Genomic DNA, 11,761 nt, shown 5'->3' on the forward strand with positions numbered 1-11,761 from the left:
AGGAGGATGATAGGCTGTCACTCTATAATTAGAATTATTTTCAACAGTGAAGTTCTTGCCATGACGACATTGATCACTAGATGGCAGCAGTCATTGCAAAAACCAATGTGTTCTGGCCTATTCTCATGTCTGAGAGCAGAAGACACAAGTGAAGGTACATGGCCAAACGAGTGGATTCAGCTACTTCAGCCACACCTGTTGCTGACAGGTGTCTAAAACCATGCATTCTCCATAGACAAACATTGACAGTAGAAATGGCCTGTACTGAAGAGCTACGTGACTTTCAACGTGGCACCATCATAGGATGCCATCCTTTCCAACAAACCGGTTTGTAAAATGTATGCCCTGCTAGAGCAGTCCTGGTCGACTGTTATTGTATAGTGGGAACGTCTAGGAGCAACAACTGCTTAGCTGCGAAGTGGTAGGCCACACAAGCTCCCAGAACGGGACCACCTACTACACCTAGCGTGTAAAAATCGTCTTCTTGATTGCAACACTCACTACTGAGTTCCTAACTGTTTTTGTCGGGAGCTTCGTGCCTGGAGAACTCTACCTGCCCCAATGCATAGTACCAACTGTAAAGTTTTGTGGAGGAGGAATAATGGTCTGGGGCTGTTTTCATGGTTCGGTGCTAGGCCCCTTAGTTCCAGTGAAGGGAAATCTTAACGCTACAGCATACAATGACATTAGACGATTCTGTGCTCCCAACTTTGCGGCAACAGTTTGAGGAAGGCCCTGACCTGTTTCAGCATGACAATGCCCCCGTGCACCAAAAGAGGTCCATACAGAAATGGTTTCAAGATCGGTGTGGAAGAACTTGACTGGCCTGCACAGAGCCCTGACCTCAACCCACATTTTTGGGATGAATTGGAACGTCGACTGCGAGCCAGGCCTAATCGCCCAATATTAGTGCCCAACCTCACTAATGCTCTTGTGGCTGAACGGAAGCAAGTCCCTGCAGCAATGTTCCAACTTCTAGTGGAAAGCCTTCCCAGAAGAGTGGAGGCTGCCCATGATTTTGGAATATGTTTGACGAGCAGGTGTCCACATACCTTTGATAGTGTATTCTGGCAATTTCAATAAGGGAACATGTTGGAGACTCTGTTTTTGAGTAAATGGGCTATAGTAAATGTGGGCAGTAACTTTCATAAAGCAGCACAAGGTAGGATTTGCCAGCCGGCCAGGTCTGACGTGAGATCTGAGAAGCCTCTGGAACGTAGGGAGGAAAGGGAAGTGTAGAACTGTGGAGAAAACGGTGTTCATAAGAGGACTTTCAAATAAACCCTTTTTTCCCTAATTTGTTTGATTTCCAATGTACTTGGAACACACACAGCATCGTCTGACAACTCCAGCACTCACCTAGTCCACTTCTATGAGTGACAAGTGAATGGTAAATAAACATGTTATTTCATTGAACCACTCTGCATGTTATATCCCATATTTCCCCACATATTTGCCCAGGTTGAACAGATCAGACAGAGAGGTCTTCAATGTATTCACAATCCTCCAACATGTACCACTATGTACCCGTCTGAAAGGCAACACCGCGACCTCAGCAGGTTGCTCAAATGTCATGCCCAGTCTACTTAGGATATTAGAGCGTGTAGGTGGTCATGACAGAGCATTGTGCTGAGGTTGAGGTGTAGCTTACTCTGTCTTTTAAAGGGGTACAGGAGTTAGAGGATATTGGTTAAGAGACATTTTTGCATATTATTTGAGCATATTACCGTAAATATATGGTGTTATTTGGTTTTCCAAAATGTCCAAGATGGAGGACAATCTATCCTGATGGACCTTATGGGTGGGTCCTCAGGGCAAATGTGTTTAGAATTAAAAAAGACACCTACATACAAAGTGTCAAATCTCTATGTCAAATGGGGCAACGGATATGAGGGTTTAAGTGAGACCGCTTATAACAGAAACCCCTATAGGCCATTTGGTGACATTTTTTAAAACCAAGTTACTCATGGCCTCTTGTCTCTGTGTACTAAATTAGAAAAAAAGTTACCAATCTACGCTTGAGTTATTTGAACATGTCAAGAAAAAAATGAAGAACAATTCAGACAATAACAATAGTTGTTCACATATTCGCATTAAAAATCGGAAAATATTTGCGGACCATCTGCGTTATCCCTGCGAACCGCAATTAAATTACTCCGCCATGGCTGGTTGGCCAAAGTCTAAGGGGATATGAATGGGGGTTTTGGAATAATGGTAAACTCCCGATAAATAAGGTCTGTGGTAAAGACAGGCTTAGGAGACCTCATATGTTTTATTCAATGAGATTTGATTTGATTTGAATGAGATCATCTTCATCAGCTAACGTCATCAAAACAAGCACATAAAGCACATGAAAGGTAACGTTAACAGTGACCGATATTATCTCATAGAACTTATATGTATAAAAAACTCCTAAGCCTTTGTTCTCCTAAACCCATTCTTTCCCCATTCATTTCCCGATAAGAATGGCTGAACGAATCAGAGGAAACTCATTTCCCTTGTTTAGCACTACAATATGAGGACTCATACTACAAGCTGACGAGTCACAGAGATGAGAGGAAAGATGGCGGAAGCTGATGTGGATTGTGAATCTAATGGCGGTAGAATCAAGGAGAATTGGAATATTGTAAAAGAATATATATATGGAAAATGGAGCAAAGTAGTGTACAGTGCTGAGAATGTCCCAACGTGTCTTGTAGGATCGGATTACCAATCTTGAAGAATCCCTTACAAAATAAGATGGCAGTTTTGAAACTGCAGTAAAAGTGCAGTAACTGCAGTCACCTGTGGTATTTTGGATTCAGTAATTGCAGAATAACTGCATTTACACGGCAACATTTCTGACCTAAAAAAAACTGTGTTATATTGGATGCAGGATTTGCTGCATACTGGTTATACTGCATTGTACTGCAGTTATACTGCACTCTGACTGCAGTTATACTGCACTCTGACTGCAATCTCTTTTCATAAGGGATCCATTTGAGATATCCAAACTGGTGAAGGGATTGCTGGGTAAAGTGAAGGTTGTCCGGATCACGAGAGAAGCGGGATTGTTTCTAATTGTTGTACTTCCGAAGGAACGTGTGTTGCATCTCACCCGATTTGAGAAGTTTTGACGTTTCGGGTGTGCCTCTTCGGTACAGGGCACCCCTCACTGGGGTAATATCTGGCGGCTCGTGGGAAGTCGGCGTTGAAAGATATTCCAGGAGGTATATATGCACGTCGGATGAATCGTGTGGCGAAGGATTAAAAAGTGAAGAGTATCTGTTCTTGTGTTTTTTTTGACACTCAAGTACAGTTAGGATATTTAAACTACAGAGTCCGAGCATTTATCCCAAGACCAATGCAGTGTGACCACTGTGAACATCTTTTGGACATGTTTCAAGTGTTTGCAGAATGGAGAAGACAAGATGTCCAAGTTGTGGAAAAGCTCATGTAGCTCAGTTGGTAGAGCATGGCGCTTGTAACGCCAGGGTAGTGGGTTCGATCCCCGGGACCACCCATACGTAGAATGTATGCACACATGACTGTAAGTCGCTTTGGATAAAAGCGTCTGCTAAATGGCATATATTATTATATTATTATGAAAATGTGACATGTTGCAATTGTGGTGGGAACCATGAAGCCACGTCTTTAGAATGCCCAACAAGGGTAAAAGAGAATGAGGTGGTGAAAGAGAATGAGGTGGTGAAAGAGAATGAGGTGGTGAAAGAGAATGAGGTGGTGAAAGAGAATGAGGTGGTAAAAGAGAATGAGGTGGTGAAAGAGAATGAGGTGGTGAAAGAGAATGAGGTGGTGAAAGAGAATGAGGTGGTGAAAGAGAATGAGGTGGTGGAAGAGAATGAGGTGGTGAAAGAGAATGAGGTGGTGAAAGAGAATGAGGTGGTGAAAGAGAATGAGGTGGTGAAAGAGAATGAGGTGGTGGAAGAGAATGAGGTGGTGAAAGAGAATGAGGTGGTGAAAGTCGGTGCTGTCCAGAGCATTTCATATGCAGCAGCTGTTAAAAGGGTTGAGGGTTTGAATGGTGCACTTGAAGAGTAATATGGTTGTGGATAGGCCTTCACTGCAGGCTGCAGGGGTTTCCTTTCACCAGCAGGACCAAGGTATTTAAAAGGTTAAGAAGGTGATTATTGAAACTGCCAAGGTGGATAGGATGTCCAGGAAAATGTATGTATCATTGTAGATGTGGCAGAGCGGTTCCTGGCACAGAAAGATTTCTCGGTGGAGGAGTTGCATGGAGTATTGTCACAAGCAGTACCACCCTCTGAGGCCCGAGAGCTTGAGAAGGGAGATATGGAGATTTGGTTTGGATTTGTCAGTGTACTATTTTTATTTGGGTGGATTAATGGGTTTTCTTTTTACCTTGTTTTTCAACCCATCCAGTTAGTGGCGGAAAAAATAGACCTTTTTCGGTTGTAGTTCGCCATAAAACCAACAGAAGAAGAAGAGGAGTCACAGAAATGATCGCGAACAAAAACCTGTCCTGTGGCTCCCTCTCCTGGATCAAGAGAGAACGACTCAATCTTCATGCCGGCCACAACACGGCTCATATCAAGGTTGACAGTTATCACGGGTTAGTGTCGTCTTTCACGCCTCGTCGGCCTTTATATGCAACTTAATACATATGCAAAGTAGGTAAATATAACTGCAGTTCTCTGTAGGGTATATGTGCTTATCTAGGCGCACTATCTTGTAGTTGTTCTAGCTAAACCTTGGGCTAACGTTAGTTGTTGGGCATCAATCGTTTTATTTCGCTGCAGTGCAAGAATGTAGCGAACGTTCTTTGTAACATTGCAACATTATAACATTGTTTCAACTATGCGACATCACTGTTACAGTTTATCGTCTTGCAGACATTTGTGAACATGTTTGCTTTGAAAATGTTTTTTTTCCTGTCCTGTGGTAATTCAAGAGCCACATAGCAAACTGATTTAGACGGCTAATGAAACCTTAATGACAATATCCCGTTTAAGTTAACTTTAACATACACACTCGTTTTCTTTATAGTAGGCAATTTTAATTGGACAAGAAATGCAGTTGTCTTCACCTTTACCAGATGAGACAGCGGTGTCCCTCTCATTGGGTCAAAGGTGAAGACAACAATTTTACCCTACAAGAACTTTCACTCAGGTGACATGAAGCAAGCTAGAAAGAATGCGTCAGCCCCGTTGTTATAGACCTAATTGACATATTTTCCAAGTTAGTTGCATAGAGCCCTCTTTGCCTGCAGTGAGCTACAGCAGATTGCCTCCTACATTTCTGCACTACTCATTGTCTCCAGGAGGGGGCCGTGGGATTGGCTAAGCCGTATGCCAGCAATTTACCTCTGAGGGTGCCACAGTGGTGGTCGCAGACATCAATCAGAGAGGAGTCAGCCAATCAGCCCTGGGCATCCTGAACCATGGCCACAAAGGGCAGGACCACATCGCTGCTGCTGTGGATGTTTCAATCAAGGGAGAGTGTAGAGAAGCTACTCACAAGAATACATGTGATTAACATATGTGCAGACACACAGACTAATTCAGTGGGTGTACTAGTGTAATGTAGAGTCCTTATCCTAAACCCTATGCTGGCGTCTCCTACTGGGACAATGAGTCAGTCATGTAACGTTTTTGGATACTTGACCTGAAGCACTCCACTCAGTTCTTTAGCGACACGACCGAGAAGTTAGAGATTGCCTGAATCGGAAGAGGCATTTTGTGTGAGTGAGTCACTGAATGCCATAAGGAATCTGAATGCAGTGTCAGTACTTTCAGCCTCCCTCAGTATGTGTGAACGCTGCAGGTGTCACTCAGGATGATTTCTCCCTGAAAATGGAGGACGAGGACTTTGACAAGGTTACCCAAGTCATCTAAAGGTATGACCCTTTGTTCTTATTGTCCTGAATCTATTGATACCGAACACAAATATAAACACAACATGCAATCATTTCAAAGAGTTCCATTTCATAGAAGGAAATCAGTCGATTGAAATAAATTCATTAGGGCCTAATCTATGGATTTCCCATGATTGACTGGGCAGGGGTGCGGCCATGGATGGGCCTGGGAGGGCATAGGCACACCCACTGGGGACCCAGGCCCAGCCAATCAGAATGAGTTTTTCCTCACAAATGGTATTTATTTTAGACAGAAATACTCTCTTTAGGTTCAGTGACACTTATGTTGATACACCTGAAATCGGAGAGTTAAAATAGTTTTTCTTACCCTCGTATTCTACAAATCTTTCTATCTTTCCCCCCCATCTCCCAGGCTACATTTCTCCTGACTAAGGCTGTTGGAAAGGCTCTGGTTGCCAGTGGAGCTCCTAAACGCTCCATCATTGCTGTGGGCAGCATTGTGGGTAAGTCTGACATTTTAACTATTGGCCCTCCAGTCATAGGCCATTAGTTTTCAACAGACTTACATTCATTCCTGACATTCTTTAATTGTCTCTTTGTGTTTCTGCCTGTTACCAGGTGGGCAATATTGAACAGGCGAACTACTTGCCTGTTCTATACAGGCTTCCAAAGCAGTTGTGGAGGGACTGACCAGAACTGCAGCCAACTAGCTGAACAGGTGAGGCACACCTTGGTTGTGTTCATTAGGGGAAACCGTAACAAAATGTTTTGAAACAGAAACAAAAATGTGCATTTCATATTAATTTGAGATGCTACTTACCCTTTTTGGGCAGTTGTCTTCTGTGTTGTGCCTACTGAACACAACCCTGCATTTGATTTCAACACCCCAAAATTGACCCATTCACCAACAGAGAGAAGCTAAATAGGCTATAAACATTCTGGAGTGAGCAGAGCCTGTTTTCCCGATAGCGATGAAACACCAGGCAGAAATCAAGTTTGCTAAGTACTTTGTTGGAGCATGTGCCCATCTGATAGGATGGAAGAAAGGCAGCGCTGCTCTCGGATCAGCTTTCTCCATTCAAATCTTACCTTAACCTTAGAATTAGTCCACAATACTGACGATGGATCAGCTCCTAGAGATACATTATCACCTATATGGCTGAAAATATTGAGGTGGTTTATTGCAATGCTTACACGATAATAACTTAATCACAGATTTGGCACAGCATTGCGCACATGTTGTAACCATCATGAAATTATAGACAGCGAAGCCTACAATTAGCAATATAGAACTCAATTGATTAAAATATATAGGCCTGTGTAGCATTTAATCCTACTACTGTATGTTGTTTTTTAATCCGTCATCTCGGTTTTCATTTGAAGCTTCTTTTATCCGTTGCTTGTTTGTAACAATTGCAAAGACATTGGCAACGCTGTATTTGTAGCCAACTCCGTTCTGAAGTTGTTGGCGATCACAGAGAGACAAAATAAGCCGCTTGATTGTGTGTTTAGCGGAGATCCTCTGTGTTAAAAGTGACTCAGAAGGGGGCAAAGAAAGTATCCAACAACCAACAAGTGTTTTAGAGGGCAACTTCAGTGGCGATTGTTTTGGGAAACGGCTCGGAGATTTAACGATGCTCCTATGAGGGTTCTAATGAACTTAGTCTTTAAGGTGTGTTTGGGGAACTGGGTCCAGGGTGGATTGAAGTATGGGATGTGTTTGGGGAGACGGGCCTAGGGTGGATAGAAGTATGGGATGTGTTTGGGGAGACGGGCCCAGGGTGGATAGAAGTATGGGATGTGTTTGGGGAGACGGGCCCAGGGTGGATAGAAGTATGGGATGTGTTTGGGGAGACGGGCCCAGGGTGGATAGAAGTATGGGATGTGTTTGGGGAGACGGGCCCAGGGTGGATAGAAGTATGGGATGTGTTTGGGGAGACGGATCCATGGTGGATAGAAGTATGGGATGTGTTTGGGGAGACGGATCCATGGTGGATAGAAGTATGGGATGTGTTTGGGGAGACGGATCCATGGTGGATAGAAGTATGGGATGTGTTTGGGGAGACGGGCCCAGGGTGGATAGAAGTATGGGATGTGTTTGGGGAGACGGGCCCAGGGTGGATAGAAGTATGGGATGTGTTTGGGGAGACGGATCCATGGTGGATAGAAGTATGGGATGTGTTTGGGGAGACGGGCCCAGGGTGGATAGAAGTATGGGATGTGTTTGGGGAGACGGGTCCAGGGTGGATTGAAGTATTGGATGTGTTTGGGGAGACGGGCCCAGGGTGGATAGAAGTATGGGATGTGTTTGGGGAACTGGGTCCAGGGTGGATATGATCTATAACTTCTCTCTTTCTCCAGATTTGGGAGCCGGTGTAACTGTTTACCAGGGTTCATAACCACACCCATGACTGATCAAGTGCCTGAGAAATGAATCAGTCAGCTACGACTGAGTTCTCCTTTTCTTATATCAGCTATAGAAAGTAACCCCCTGAACTGTTTTTTTGTTGTTGTATAGAAGTGTGTATTTAACTTGCTGTGTTTTGTTTTGTGTCTGCAGCTTACGTCCATGGTGCCCCTGGGGAGGATGGGAGAGCCTGCAGGTAGGAATACTGTATACACAACCCTCTATGCTATAGATCACACCACCAATGCTGAATTCTGTACCTTTCTATAGTCAAGCTGTAAGACCTAACCCTTCTCCCTCTCTGTGTAGAGAGGAAGCTGATGGATCCTAACACACATTCCCAGTAGAGGACTCTGGCTACATCACTGGAACCAGTGTTGAAGTAGCAGGTTTTTTTATTTTTTTTATTTCACCTTTATTTAACCAGGTAGGCTAGTTGAGAACAGGTTCTCATTTGCAACTGCGACCTGGCCAAGATAAAGCATAGCAGTGTGAACAGACAACACAGAGTTACACATGGAGTAAACAATTAACAAGTCAATAACACAGAGAAAAAAGGGGAGTCTATATACAATGTGTGCAAAAGGCATGAGGTAGGCGAATAATTACAATATTGCAGATTAACACTGGAGTGATAAATGATCATGTACAGGTAGAGATATTGGTGTGCAAAAGAGCAGAAAAGTAAATAAATAAAAACTGTGGGGATGAGGTAGGTGAAAATGGGTGTGCTATTTACCAATAGATTATGTACAGCTGCAGCGATCAGTTAGCTGCTCAGCTAGCTGATGTTTGAAGTTGGTGAGGGAGATAAGTCTCCAACTTCAGCGATTTTTGCAATTCGTTCCAGTCACAGGCAGCAGAGTACTGGAACGAAAGGCGGCCGAATGAGGTGTTGGCTTTAGGGATGATCAATGAGATACACCTGCTGGAGCGCGTGCTACGGATGGGTGTTGCCATCGTGACCAGTGAGCTGAGATAAGGAGGAGCTTTGCCTAGCATGGCCATGTAGATGACCTGAAGCCAGTGGGTCTGGCGACGAATATGTAGCGAGGGCCAGCCAACTAGAGCATACAAGTCGCAGTGGTGGGTAGTATAAGGTGCTTTAGTGACAAAACGGATGGCACTGTGATAAACTGCATCCAGTTTGCTGAGTAGAGTGTTGGAAGCAATTTTGTAGATGACGTCGCCGAAGTCGAGGATCGGTAGGATAGTCAGTTTTACTAGGGTAAGCTTGGCAGCGTGAGTGAAGGAGGCTTTGTTGCGGAATAGAAAGCCGATTCTTGATTTGATTTTCGATTGGAGATGTTTGATATGGGTCTGGAAGGAGAGTTTGCAGTCTAGCCAGACACCTAGGTACTTATAGGTGTCCACATATTCAAGGTCGGAACCATCCAGTGTGGTGATTCTAGTCGGGCATGCGGGTGCAGGCAGCGATCGGTTGAAAAGCATTCATTTGGTTTTACTAGCGTTTAAGAGCAGTTGGAGGCCACGGAAGGAGTGTTGTATGGCATTGAAGCTCGATTGGAGGTTAGGTAGCACAGTGTCCAATGACGGGCCGAAAGTGTATACAATAGTGTCGTCTGCGTAGAGGTGGATCAGGGAATCGCCCGCAGCAAGAGCAACATCATTGATATATACAGAGAAAAGAGTCGGCCCGAGAATTGAACCCTGTGGCACCCCCATAGAGACTGCCAGAGGACCGGACAACATGCCCTCCGATTTGACACACTGAATTCTGTCTGCAAAGTAATTGGTGAACCAGGCAAGGCAGTCATCCGAAAAACCGAGGCTACTGAGTCTGCCGATAAGAATATGGTGATTGACAGAGTCGAAAGCCTTGGCAAGGTCGATGAAGACGGCTGCACAGTACTGTCTTTTATCGATGGCGGTTATGATGTCGTTAGTACCTTGAGTGTGGCTGAGGTGCACCCGTGACCGGCTCGGAAACCAGATTGCATAGCGGAGAAGGTACGGTGGGATTTGAGATGGTCAGTGACCTGTTTGTTGACTTGGCTTTCGAAGACCTTAGATAGGCAGGGCAGGATGGATATAGGTCTGTAACAGTTTGGGTCCAGGGTGTCTCCCCCTTTGAAGAGGGGGATGACTGCGGCAGCTTTCCAGTCCTTGGGGATCTCAGACGATATGAAAGAGAGGTTGAACAGGCTGGTAATAGGGGTTGCGACAATGGCGGCGGATAGTTTCAGAAATAGAGGGTCCAGATTGTCAAGCCCAGCTGATTTATACGGGTCCAGGTTTTGCAGCTCTTTCAGAACATCTGCTATCTGGATTTGGGTAAAGGAGAACCTGGAGAGGCTTGGGCGAGGAGCTGCGGGGGGGCCGGAGCTGTTGGCCGAGGTAGGAGTAGCCAGGCGGAAGGCATGGCCAGCCGTTGAGAAATGCTTGTTGAAGTTTTCGATAATCATGGATTTGTCGGTAGTGACCGTGTTCCCTAGCCTCAGTGCAGTGGGCAGCTGGGAGGAGGTGCTCTTGTTCTCCATGGACTTCAGTGTCCCAGAACTTTTTGGAGTTGGAGCTACAGGATGCAAACTTCTGCCTGAAGAAGCTGGCCTTAGCTTTCCTGACTGACTGTGTGTATTGGTTCCTGACTTCCCTGAACAGTTGCATATCGCGGGGACTGTTTGATGCTATTGCAGTCCGCCACAGGATGTTTTTGTGCTGGTCGAGGGCAGTCAGGTCTGGAGTGAACCAAGGGCTGTATCTGTTCTTAGTTCTGCATTTTTTGAACGGAGCATGCTTATCTAAAATGGTGAGGAAGTTACTCTTAAAGAATGACCAGGCATCCTCAACTGACGGGATGAGGTCAATGTCCTTCCAGGATACCCGGGCCAGGTCGATTAGAAAGGCCTGCTCACAGAAGTGTTTTAGGGAGCGTTTGACAGTGATGAGGGGTGGTCGTTTGACTGCGGCACCGTAGCGGATACAGGCAATGAGGCAGTGGTCGCTGAGATCCTGGTTGAAGACAGCGGAGGTGTATTTGGAGGGCCAGGTAATGGACCCACCTGCAATACATTATAATGGTTCATGTTTAACAGGAAATGCCTTTTAAGCTACCCGCCGCTGTCCTGTTAACACATTTTTTTCCCCTTCTTCTTCTTCTCATCTTCAGAAGCCTTTTCATTGGCTGAGACAACTTTCCGTCATCCTCATGAAGATCCCATTTAGGGTCCAGTAATTGTATATGTATTCAACGTTCACACTGCCTTCGCGTGTGATAATACAACCGATTGGGGATCAATCTTGTTTTGTAAATCAAGTCAATATCTTAGTGTAAATGTGATTGTGCAATAAATTGAAACCTGTTGTGGCGAGAGTTCACGAGACAAGAGTTGAGTGCTCTCCCAATTTAACCGAGTTACGCCTCTTAACCCTCTACATATATGTGCGGTTACTATAATTTTGCGAGTGAAACTTATACCAGTCATTACTAACACGGTTGGATTTAATGTTTGAAAACAGGAAAGACCGACGCCACACGTACAAAGACACACGAATAC

At 44.8% G+C, this 11,761-nt stretch overlaps 1 pseudogene; it reads left to right on the forward strand.

Moving 5' to 3' along the window:
- Window positions 1-4,527: 4,527 nt before the first annotated feature.
- On the forward strand, window positions 4,528-11,731 carry LOC124012009 (annotated as a pseudogene).
- Window positions 11,732-11,761: the final 30 nt, after the last annotated feature.

This window comes from Oncorhynchus gorbuscha, linkage group LG24, assembly GCF_021184085.1.
Source record: "Oncorhynchus gorbuscha isolate QuinsamMale2020 ecotype Even-year linkage group LG24, OgorEven_v1.0, whole genome shotgun sequence".
Lineage (NCBI taxonomy): Eukaryota > Metazoa > Chordata > Actinopteri > Salmoniformes > Salmonidae > Oncorhynchus > Oncorhynchus gorbuscha.